This window comes from Perognathus longimembris, chromosome 1, assembly GCF_023159225.1.
Source record: "Perognathus longimembris pacificus isolate PPM17 chromosome 1, ASM2315922v1, whole genome shotgun sequence".
Lineage (NCBI taxonomy): Eukaryota > Metazoa > Chordata > Mammalia > Rodentia > Heteromyidae > Perognathus > Perognathus longimembris.
This window is the reverse complement of record NC_063161.1, coordinates 85,736,271-85,749,549: the sequence shown is the minus strand read 5'-3', so window position 1 is coordinate 85,749,549 and position 13,279 is coordinate 85,736,271. Positions and strand designations below refer to the sequence as shown.

Sequence of the window (13,279 nt, the reverse complement as noted above, 5' to 3'; positions counted from 1 at the left end):
CCATTGTGCATCTGTCAAAACTCAGAATATAGATCAAGAATGAGCTCTAGGGCTGGGAATATGACCTAGTGGCAAGAGTGCTTGCCTCATATACCTGAAGCCCTGGGTTCCATTCCTCAGCACCACATATATAGAAAACAGCCAGAAGTGGCGCTGTGGCTCAAGTGGTAGAGTGCTAGCCTTGAGCAAAAGGAAGCCAGGGACAGTGCTCAGGCCCTGAGTCCAAGGCCCAGGACTGGGAAAAGAAAAAAAAAAAAAAAGAGAGCTCTAATCAAAACTATTGGATTTAGTTAATAATCATGTCACAACATTAACAAATGTACCACATAAGAACAAAAAGTAAATGATAGGAAAAATTGTATGATGTAGGAGATGGGTATCTGGGGACAATATACTTTCTGACTAACTTTTCTATAAACATAAACCTACTCTAAAAATAAAGTAAATCCCTCTCTCTCTCTCTCTCTCTCTCTCTCTCTCTCTCTCTCTCTCTCTCTCTCTCTCTCTCTCTCTCTCTCTCTGTCCCACTCCTGGGGATTGAGGATTTGAACTCAGGGCCTAGACACTGTCCTTGTTCTTTTTTTGTTCAAGGCTAGCAATCTACAACTTGAGCCACAGCTCCACTTCCACCTTTTTGTTGGCTAATTGGAGATAAGAGTTTCACAGACTTTCCCATCCAGGCTGGTTTCAAACCATGATCCTCAGATCTCAGTCTCCTATGTAGCAGTGATTACAGGAGTGAGCAACTAGCACAAAACCTCTTCACTGTTTTTAAAATGATTCCTTCATTTAATTAGCAATATAAACGATATGTGTTTGTGCACACACTAGGAAGACTGTAACAGGAGTATCACCGGTCCAGGTCAGTGTGGGTTACATAATAAGATGCTTTTAAAAAGGAAGAGAGAGACAGACAGAGACAGAGACGGGAGGGAGGGAGGGAAGGAGGGAGGAAAGAAGGAAAGAAGGAAGGAAGGAAGGAAGGAAGGAAGGAAGGAAGGAAGGAAGGAAGGAAGGAAGGAAGGAAGGAAAGAAGGAAGGAAGGAAGGAAGAGCTGGCACCTGTGGCTCAAGCCTGTAATCCTAGCTACTACTCAGGAGGCTGAGATCTAAGCACCTACCAAAAAAAGCTAGAAGTAGAGCTGTAGCTTAAGTGGTAGGAGCACTAGCTTTGCACAGCAGAAGCTCAGGGACAGTGTCCAGACTTAGTTAAGGCTCCAGGACAAAATTAAACCCAAGCATGTTCGTACATTTGAGAGGCTGATGCAAAAGAATCCTCAGTACATGGCCAGCCTGGACTACATGGCATGACCCTGTCTTCAATATAAAAATGAAATTAAGCTGCAAGAGAAATCTATAAGGTGCTTTTATTTGCACAAAGTTCAAATGCATAAAAATGTCAATAAATTGTTGAGGGATGCATACACAGTCTAGAAAACTGAAAAATACAGGAAGGAAAAGTACTAACATAAGCTTCAAGAGCATGGTTATCTCTGAAAGTGGGGAGGTTGGGAGATGGAACCAGGATGGATACAAAGGCTTCTCTTTTAAAATTCTCGTCTGAAGTCTGTGCACATAAATCTTCATAATATTTCATTCACCAAGAAAGAAAATGCTCACATCTATACTCCCACATGCTTTGTTATCTTTGAGGCTTTTATTCTACAAGTTCTTTCAGACAATGAGAGCTATTTTGTGCCAATGTGGGCATTGACTTTTATTGTATCTACTGCTCTATTCCGTGTCGACCTGAGACCAGCGTTATTTTGTAGTACAGTGTTGTCCAGTAGAGGTAGAATGTGAGCCATTTATGTGATTTTACGCTTTCCAGAAGAAAGCTGTTAGAAAAAAAGGAAAAAGGCAAAGTTAATTTTAAAATTATATTTTATATAATCCAATGTATAAAATATACTTTTAGCATGCAGATATTTAATGGGATATTTGAAATTTTCATTCACTTACTGCAGTACATCTCAATTTTTTTTTACCTTTTTTTTTTTTTGGCCAGTCCTGGGGCTTGGACTCAGGGCCTGAGCACTGTCCCTGGCTTCTTTTTGCTCAAGGCTAGCACTCTGCCACTTGAGCCACAGCGCCGCTTCTGGCCGTTTTCTGTATATGTGGTGCTGGGGAATTGAACCCAGGGCCTCATGTATATGAGGCAAGCACTCTTGCCACTAGGCCACATCCCCAGCCCAGTACATCTCAATTTGATGTAGTCACCTTACATCCTCAACAGCTCTGTGTGGCTAGCAGCTAGCATGACAAAGATGTAGCAAACACTCAAACAGGAATTAATCTCAACTCATACTCCCCACAATGTGTATGTCTAAGCTGAATGATGGGCACATGAGCAGCCATGTTCAACATCACACAAACCCAGGGCATGAGAAGTGGGCTTGACAGTCCACATTGGTTGTGGGATGCCCATTGTAAGAGATGTGGCCTGCTTCTCACAGGTGTTAAAATCCTAATTGATTGGTGATGGGAGGTGCAATAAAACTGCCAGGGGTGTGAAGACCGCTCTGTATTACTGTGCATCATGAAGATGAAGGGGCAGCACAGTACTGGGAGCCAGCAAGAACATGGACTTGGATTCTGAATGCTAATTCAGGTGATGTGACTTGCTAAAGGTAGTTGTTAGACCCTGCTGGACTGCCAGAGCCTGGAGAAGTATAGTTACAAGCATGGTAAAGGGAATCCTGATGAGCTAGACAGGAAATATAGAATCTGGTTATGTGGAACACGTCCTCAGAGTGGCTGAGGTGATACCTACTAGTCACTCTTAATGAAGCAGGAAAATCTAATGAGTTTTGTTATTGTTGTTGTTGTTTTGTAAAAGAGTAGAGAGATCCTTTGTTGCCAGACATTAATGGCTTATGCCTGTAGTTCTAGCCATTTGGGCAACTGAGAACAAGAGGATCCTAGTTTGAGGCCAGCCCAAGACACATGGCAGCATGTGTCTGTCATCCCAGGCATGAAAAGAAGACTAAAATGTGGGGATGTTCTCTAGGAGTCAGCCTGGCAGGAAATGATACCCTATCAGAAAAATAACCAGTGCACAAAAAGCCTGAAGGGCTGACTCAAGTGGTAGAGTGGCTGTCCAGCAAACACAAGACCCTGAGTTCAAACCCCAGTACTGCCATAAAACAAAATAAACAAAACACATTTGTCCCTCCCTTCTACTTTCACACTCCATATAACATGCTTCTGCAACCAGATGAGGGCATGGCTTCAAATACTTTAGCATTCTTCAGAGGACAGCAGCTGAGTGCCTTGGAACTCCTCTTAGGGTAGTGCTGACAGATGCCCCAGGCTAAGGGCTCAGTCCCATGAAATTGTCTCCCACCCTGCTTCACACAGGAAATGGCAGTTCCCAGATTTTGACTTGTATTTTAGAACTACTTACTACCATTTAAGGCACCCACAATCCTTCTATCCTTGAATTGGGTATTTCTCTGAAATATTGTCCTGGGACAGCTCAGAAAACACCAGCAGGCAAATCATTTTGCCCACATTTGAGCATCCTGGTTTATAAAGGGTACAGGTGAAGAATCAGACCTGTTGTTTTTGTTTTGTTTTTTTTTGTTGTTGTTGTTGTTGTTTTGGTCAGCATGGGGCTTGAACTCCGGGCCTATCCCTGAGCTCTTCAGCTCAAGGCCAGTGCTCTACCACTTGAGGCACAGCACCATTTCCCAGGTGAAGAATCAGAATGCAAGACAGAAAGGACAAAGGCCAGGGCAATGAGATCCCACAGACCTTTGTTACTTCTTTGATGCTTTCCTGCTCTCTACTAGTACATTCATACATGTCCTTCCAGATGATTTGCTATGAATTCCCAACTAAACACATTTTACATCATGGCTATATGCATTTTCTCCTAAATAAAATGCAAGGCTGTATGTATTTATGTGTAGACTCTAATATGTATTCAGTATATCTTCTCAGAAAATTTCTCCATATGGCAGCCAAAGCACTCCTTGAGGATGGGAGTGAAACTTATCTTTGAGTCTGCTGCCTCCCCAGGTTTCTCTGAGGACAACCATGATCCTGACCTATCCCCCTGGGCCATAAGGAGACAAGACCTTCTCCCTTTGTCCCTTGAACCCTCCTTTCCTGCTCCAGTTTCTGGCAACCTGTTCTTCCTCCAGATAGCCAGGCACAGGGCTTTGTCCTGGCTTATTTATCTGACCAGATCTTCTTCTGGTTTTCCTCAAGGCTCATTCTAATCTCCTCTAAGCTTCAGCTCACATGCCACTCCTCAGTGAGGGTGGCCTCAGTCACCCTATTTAGGTTGTAACTCTTCCCTCCTAGCAAACTGCTTGGCTCTGATCTATTTTATCACTTAGGACTTTCAGACTGTCTGATTCTCTGTATGCCACTACCTAATTAGTATATAACCACTATAAGACCAGAAATCTTTGTTTTGCATAAGGAACTCACAGTGCCTGGATCAAAGCAATGATTTTATAAACATTTGTAACTGTTCTAGAATATTAAAAATGATTTGGAAATCTTCCTAAGGTTGAGCCATCGGGCTTGAACTCAGAGCTTATGCTCTGTCCCTGCACCCTTTTGCTCAAGGCTAGCACTCTACCACATTGAGTCAGGTTGTTTTGTTTAATATTTATATCCTCTTGAAGTAGTTGTACAAAGGAGTTGCCATTCAACAAAACAGTTTATGAATACAGTGCATTTTGATCAATGTCACCCTTTTCAACATTCTCACCCACCCCTCCCAGCCCAGTCCTTTCCTCACTTAATGTTTAAAGATCTGTATTAAATTTAAGTTTTTGTCATTTAATAAAGCAGTTTATGTATATAGTACATCTTGATCTGTGTCATCCCTTCAACATGAGAATGTCATAGCTGAGTGAGATGGCCCAGAGTGTAAGCCAGCACTCAGGAGGCAGAAATAAGGGTTTTATGAGTTCCGTCCCAGCCTGAGCTGCATAGTGAGAACTTGTCTCATGAAAACAAGCAGGAGGGTCTTCTAAAGAGTTTTCATTTTTAATTTTAGACACTTTTCAAATAGGATCTTGTGCTTTTGCCTAGGTTACCCTCGGATCTTGAGCCTCCTACCTCTGCCTCCTGAGTAACTGGATTATAGCCACATTATCTCTATTCTCAGCTTAAAATATGTTCTTTATAGTGTTCTATTCAGTGATTTTTGGTAATTATATAGCTCAGCTAATACTACCATCTAATTTTATAGCTTTTCTTCACTCCCCCCAAATCCTTCTCACTCCAGATCCAGGAAAGTACTATGGCTTGCTGAAGTTTGACCCATTCCTTCCCAGTCTAGCCAGAAATCTAATTTGGATTTACCTTTTTTAAGCCTTTAGTATAACATTGTAAGCCATCTGTCACTATGTGCAGTTATTGAAGATGCTGTCTATAGTCATTTTCTTCTTTTTCCTTTCTTTCCTTCTTCCTTCCTATTTTAAACTGTGTTTTGTAATTGCAAAGTAATAAATTATCATTGTAAAATACATAATAGCACAAAGAATGATAAAGAAGAAAATACAGATTATCCATAATCAAGTCTACCCTAGATGAACTACTGTTAACAAATTTAAATGAATCATATTTTATTTTTTCATAAAATATGATAATATAGAAATTTGGGGGTTGTATTTTGGGTTTGGGATTTCAATTTTTTTAATATTTTTGCCAGTTCTTCAGCACTGTAATGAAATAAATCAAGAATGTGGAATATTTTATGGCATGTCTATATTTATGACTATACAATAATCACATATGACTATAATTAATGACTATATAATATATTACATATGACTATATGATAATCAAGTCCTCATGGCTTGAAATAGCAATTATAGCCGTCATCATGTAAAGTTGGCCAGCTTAGCCATGTCTAAATGGAGGTGATGGTTCTCTGTTGAGGCTCAGCTGGGGTCAGCCACGAAGCTGTAGTCATCTGCAGGTGCCTGTGGGCTTCAGGAACTGACTCGGTGTTGTTACATGTCCAGAGGTTGATGCTGGCTACTGGCTTCCCCTAGTTTCCCCAGAAGAGTAGCCAGACCTCTTTCCAGGTGGCTTAGGTTTCTAAGAATGTGAAGGAAAGACATGACACTTCTGAAGGTATAGACTGCTCTTACACAGCCTCATTCACACAGTGCCACTTGCTAGTGGTCAAAGCCAAGAATAGGGCCAGCCAGAGTCAAATGTGGGGGTGGATATGACTGCCACTCATTGATGAGATAAATTGTGAGGATTCTTTTTTTCTTAACTACATATTTATTATCCTTAACTATTTGTACAGATACTTAAATTTCCCTACTTTTGTGGTGAGAACACTTAAAATTGATTTTCATATAGATTCACATTAATAATTTTATTACACTTTCTCTCATGTATACAGTGTATTTCAATCTTACACCTTCTATCACTTCTTCCTTTCTCTCTTTCCTGTTCCTAAAATGACTTCCATTGTTCCATTTTCATACATGTAAACCATCCTACTTTCACCATATTTATTCTCCTTTAACCTTCCTGTTAACCTAACTCCCTTCAAATACTACCTACCTTCCCAACAGTCTGTTTCTTTTCCTTCAAAATTCCAACTCCATATTGATCAACAGCTTTCATTGAAGGTTTTATGCTGTTTTGTATATATATTTTTCATATATTCCAAAATTATTCACTTATCCTTTCTTTTTCCCTTTCTTCTTCCCCCTGCTCTTCTAAGTAGTTCATTAGTTAAGATTCATGTTCTACATTTATCTAATTATGAAACATGATTATTTTTTTCTTTCTGCTCCCAGTCCTAGTCTCAGAGCTAGCACTCTACCACTTGAGCCAAAGCTCTACTTCTGACTTTTTTGGTGATTAATTGGAGATAAGAGTCTCACAGACTTTCTTGCCTGAGCTGATTTCAAACCATGATCCTCAGATCCTGAGTAGCTAGGATTATAAACATGAGCCACAGGTGCTTGGCAAAACATGATTAATTTTTAAAACCTAGCCTATAAAAAACCAAAATTAATATGGCATAAAGTATAAAGTGTCCCTTTCACAAGTTTCAGGAGATTTTTGTGAGTTACTCACTTCCCTTTGTGTTATCTGGCTTTTATTTTAAATTTTTGCCTATCCTTATACTGATATATTTTTAGGAGATACAGAATAAAGCCCCAGCACAATGTTTCTCTCAAGATGTTCCAGTCCAACTACAGATAGTGAAGAACCAGTGTATCAGAGATGTTCGGTATGTATTTAAAATCCTATGATAGTATACACCAGAAACTTTACAGTCAACTGTGATAAAAACTCTTAACTATTGAACATGCATTGACATACTGGGGAACTTAATAACTTGAAGAGGTGGGTGAGGTTGGGAAAATGGGGGAGAACAATGGAAGGGATGATATTGGTCAAGATGCACTATACTCATAAGCTGATATATTGACTTAAAAAATTTGTACAACTGCTTATGAAGAAAATAAGTGGGTGGGGATGGGGAAGATTGGGAGAAAGCAAGGGAAGGATGACATTGTTTAGAAAGAAATGTACTCATTACCTGGTTTATGTAACTGTAACCCCTCTGTACATCATCTTTATAGTAACAATTTTTTTTAAAAGAAGAAAAATAAAATAAAATTTCATTTTGGTGACTTAACATCTTTTTGTCCCAGCAAAATCTGGCTCTTTCTAGGATAGGTAGCTTGTATTACTAATTTGTTTTCTTAGTGATGATAATCAGTATTAAATACTCAGTTGCTAACATTAGTTCACTTTCTGTTTTATTTTCTTGCATCAGGACTCAATAGGAATGAAAGGAAATTGTACCAAAGAATGTTGATCCTGGGAATCATACCCAGGATCCTTGAGTATGTTACCTGAGTGTTCTACCACTGAGTTGTATCTCCAACCAAATGGCCTGAATTTGGGTTCTAACCTGACACTGCAGTCTTTTAGGCTGAGTCCCCAAGAAGCCTTTAGGAATGAAAAATTTATAGATAGGATACCTTACAAAAATAGGATTTTATTCTTTATCTGTTAACATATTATATGAGGAAGCACACTGAAGAATCACTCATCATTTTTCTTCTGCCAACTATCTCCATACACTGCACAAATGCAACCACTGGCTTTGGTAATATTTTCCAGTGAATCACAACCATTGCAGCCTCCTTTGCACTGCATTTCCAAACACTTGGAGCTCTTCAGACACCCAGATGATGGTTTGAAATAAAAATGATCGGGCTTTCTTTCTTCCATATATATATGGAAGATCACATATATGTATATATGTATACATGTATATGTCACGTGTGTGTGTATATATATACATCATTACATGATGGTTACTCTGAATTGCCAAAGAGACCTTGGAGTCCAATATTATCTGGCTTATTTATAGCAGAGTGTATAAAAAACATAGTCTTGAGATTCAACTTTATGTTCTCTAACCCACATACCATCATTGTCTTGGTTTACTTAGGCAACGATATCTTCCAAAGACAGATGCTTCTATTTCTATTGTTATTTGTTGTCTTATCTTGTTTTGGGGTTTGGGATCTGACAAATTATTATATTTTCTTGGGTTTCATGACTTTCTCTCCTTTTTTTGACCTCACAGCTACCTGAATTATATGTATCAGTTGAGAATTTTAGTAAGGAAAGAAAGAAATCAAATCACCTAAAAAATCAGGGCATTTCACTTAAGGAAGCACAAAAACTACTTAATAAAAACTTAAATGCCATGTCATCCATCAGTAGAACTGAGGCAAGAAAAGAAGATTCACAGCCTGTTTTCAAATGTACTGTGATCGGTAAAGAAGAGCCTATAAAAGAAGAGACACCAATGTCTCTGGTTGAAATCCTCCAACACAGCCTGATGGTGGACTCCATCACTCCAGTGGAACAGCTCTCCAGGTCCTGGAAGAGACTGACCCAAAGTGGAATAAGTCCTCCTGTACACACTTTTCCTTTTGACGTTATCATTGAGGACCCTAGTGTTGAGGCTTGGGTTTCCATTGGGGAAAAGAGCAAGAAAATGGAACTATTCTACAAGCTGGGCCTGCCCATCCACTCCCCACTGCTACTCTCTGAAGATACAATTTCCAAATACTACTTAGTGGACCCAGGTAATTTAAACGAGTGATGCTACATGGGAGAAAGTGGATAGAATTCATTTTACAAATTGAAGTACCTTTTTAGTTCAGAAATGATCAACTATTGCCCAGAGGAAATAATACTTGTTCTGAGGTTCACGGCTTTCTGCCTACAGTGGCAATGAAATGTAGAACAGAGAATTTCTTTATTATAAATCAAGTCCTAGATTCATTCCTGGAAAAGTGTATAATTTTGATAAATCACTTAAGTTCTTCTTTATAAAATACCAAATTACATCCAGACTCTATAGCTTCTCATAGGTACTTATTTATGTTTTTTCTTTTACTTTGTAATCAATATAATTAGGAGACATTCATGCATTTCAATAATTGCTTAAATTCTGATATCCAGATTTAAGCTTATAAGCATGCGACTTTAAACATACAGTTAAAGCTGTTCATTATATTTTGGTATACTACCAACATTGAATTACAGTTACCTTGGAGCAAATGGTTTAAACTAAGCCTGGAACATATCTAAGGAACATCTTCCTATGCTATTCATACAAAATTACTTCTCAATATATAAGTCTCTTCAATTGTTTTTGCTACCCAACTCTGAAAAATTCACTGCTCAAGGACTCTATCATGGTCCAAAGGGAAAAACAATGTAACCATGAGGGTCAACATTATATATATATATATATATATATATATATATATATATATATATATATATATATATATATATGCATATTTATATGTGAGCACATATATTTAAAAAGATGACACAGAGGGGATGCAATTATAGAAGTGCAAGCCCTTAGAAGTAGTATATGATAAACCTCTTCATTAAAAAGGTATCATTTCTGTCTCACTGTTAGCATAGGCTAAATTCCGTATTATGCTACTCTTCAAGTAATAGTTGCAATAAAATGCAGAGGCATCACAACGAGTGCATTTAATACAAATAACTAGACAAAACAACACTTCTCATAAATTATCTTCTCTTTTTCAGATTACTAGCCAAATACAAAGTTTTAGATCCACAGATTAATGATTAAAAGTCATACACCATAGTGAACATAATTTCAGTTTAAGCTTGTCAGTGTACATAGCTGAATCAATTACAAGATGTGATTTAACAGATGCTAGAGGAACTTTTTCAAAAGTAGTTTTTATAGCTATAAAAACTTCATCTTGTACAACTGTAGTCACCATACATACACAGCAAAGTCAGAGCTTTAATATTTGTGTTTATTCATCATTTAACTTTTAAAACACTACTATAGTTGAATATTATGACAAAAAAACAATAAGTAGTGAACTAATTATGATTACAATCCTTCATTCCTTCACTGCTGCATAAAATTGCCAGTAGTGGGTGCTATTCACTGGTCCCATTACAGGTTTGACACTGATCACCAACTCTAGGGTGAAGTTCATCCATTATAATAGCACCGTCCTTCCTGATTTGGATCAAAATTCACCAGCTCTACCTGATTCATTTCATCAGCCTCTTCTGCTTCCTTCCTCGCAGGAAGGAGTTTTTCCAGAAAAGAGAGTTTATCAGGAGATAGGGAACCATTTTCAGGAAAGTGTACCTTAAACTCAATAATTAGGCATCCCTTTTTATATGGTTGCCAATAAATTGACATGCCTTCATTTAGCACACAGATGATGTCTCCATGCTTGACAATCTGACCTAATGAGAAGTGATGGTTATGGGTTGGTTGTCAAGAGTGGAGATTGGCTTTGGGAGCCACACAATGCTTCAACCAGTTGTATGTCCATACACATGAAAAGGTCTTCTCATTCTGTGAAAACAGTATGGGCTAATATAATGATGGTATTTCTGGGTTCCAATCAAGGTTTTTCATCTCCTTTACCATGGAATGCTATCTTCTGGCCATCTTTCATGCCTTTTTCAATTGGAACTTATAGAATCATCTTCTCCCAAACTACCTTCCTTGCATTGCAGCTTTTACATCTATCTTTAGGACTGATCCTTCTTCTATGGCCCTGGCACTCCATGTACACAGCCTGAATTTGCTGTACCATTACAGGTCCCATCTGAAGAACATATTTGCATACCAGTACCTCAGTGGTTAGGACAGCACTCCACTGCCTCCCACCCTCCCTTCTTTTTAACCATTATGGCCTTCACATTTGTTACAGATCACACTCATTTGAAGAGTCAATTTTCTTGTTACACTATTGTGTAAATCTTCAATGGTTACTGAGAACTGGTGCACAACATTTTTAACCTCACCTTTCTCTCTGCATCCTTTCTCTTCCTCCAAAAACACATATCAAAGATGTCCAGGGGGGAGCCAAAATCACAACCTGCTCCATCCTCCTCAATTGCCTGTGCTCCTCCTTTGTCATATAATTCCCTTTTCTTGGCATCCTTATAAGCTGTTTAAACTTTTCTCCATTTCGATTCCTATCAGGGTGGTACTTTGAGGCTAATTTCCTGTAAGCCTTTTTCAGTTTTTCCTGGGTGGCAGTGAGTTTGACTCCCAAAATATCATGGTGAATGGTTACTTTCACCATTTTCTGGCCAGTGAGTGGGCCAGAGCCAATGTGGGAACAAGAAGGAACATGTAATGTACACAGTTAGGGCAGCTGCCACTTTTCTAACCTCTCTCCGAACATTCTGAAAAGTTCAGCCAGATATTTACTTCTTTTTCCTTGAGGTTAGTAGGATATATTATTTTCTATTTATCTTGGCTTTACTGAGATTTAGAGAGATATGTATTTATTTATTTATATATAGGGATTTTTTTCATAAGCCTTATTGCTATGTCTCTTACCAGGGCTTTCAGCACAGGGCACAAACAGCAGAAGGAAGCTCTTTATTTCTGATACTTTAATAGAGAGGTACTCATAAAAGACCTAAAGCCACAAAGTGAATGTTAGGAACACAAAATATAGGATGCTAGGTTTTTTGGTGGTGGTGGTAGTTGTGGGACTTGAACCTAGGGCCTGGGCTCTGTCCCTGAACTTTTTTGCTCAGAGCTAGTGCTCTACCACTTGAGCCACAATGCCACTTCCAGTTTTCTGGTGGTTGGAGATAAGAGTCTTATGGACTTTCGCCTGGGCTGGCTTCAAACTGTGATCCTTAGATCTCAGCCTCCTGAGTATCTAGGAATACAAGTGAGCTACCAGCACCCACCCAATTTTTTTCTTTTTTTGTCAGTCATAGAGCTTGAACTCCAGGCCTGGTCACTATCCCTGAGCTCTTTTTCCCCCAAGGCTAGCTAGCTCTCTACAACTTTGAGCCACAACCCCACTTCTGATGGTATGTTTTAATAAGAAGGATTTCCCTAGTTTTCCATTTTCCTAATATTGTTCACAGGTGGGTGGGCTAGGAGCATAGTTTATGGTTAAAACTCTGGCCTAGCTTGGAAAGGCCTTTGGTTTGATTTCCAGCATTGCAATAGAAAAAGAATATATATAAAAGGTAATATTTGATCTGTGTGGCTATTAAAAGTAGATTAAATCAATATTTCAGCCACTCTGAAGTAGGGTCTTTTCTTTTTCCCTTTTAGATGTTTTTGAAATAGGATCTTCCAATATAGGTCAGGTTAGTCTCACTGTGTTGCCTAAGATGGTGTCAAAATGTGTGACCCTCCTACCTTAGCCTCTTGAATGTTAGGATGGAAGTATGGTACTCAAAGTCCTGCTCAGAAGTGGATCTTAGCAACATAAGTACTTTTACAATAAGACCATTTGCACTACAGTATTATGTCACAACCATTATTATATTAAAAGGAGTGGCTGGAATTGAAGAATTACATTTAATAGAATTGATTCTACTTAATAGAATAGATTGATAAGTGAACATGTTTGTTCCAGGGCCCTGAAAAAATCTGTGTTGTTATTCCTTACATCTAAATATTGACAGAGCCCAAAGCATGTCTCAAATTTGATAGTCATACTAGAGCATAGGCAATTGTAGGAATAGCTAGATAATCAAAAAAGTATGCAGTTTGTAAAATTGGTAAGCAGAAAGGAGGAAGTTTGGAAGGCATTAAGAGCCATTATGAAGAACTAGTCAGAGATAATGGTTAAAGAAGAGCTTTTGATGTCTGAAAGGGACTTGAGCCTTTATGACTTTCTCATCCATAGTGTTCTTTATTCATCATAGTTGTTCTTTATTCTTAGTAGTTTCTTGCCTTCTGTGTGCCTAACTTCTGGAAT

At 38.6% G+C, this 13,279-nt stretch overlaps 1 pseudogene; it reads right to left on the bottom strand.

Annotated features, from left to right (window-relative positions):
- Nucleotides 1-10,515: 10,515 nt before the first annotated feature.
- Nucleotides 10,516-11,629, bottom strand: LOC125352091 (annotated as a pseudogene).
- Between the last annotated feature and the right edge of the window lie 1,650 nt (nucleotides 11,630-13,279).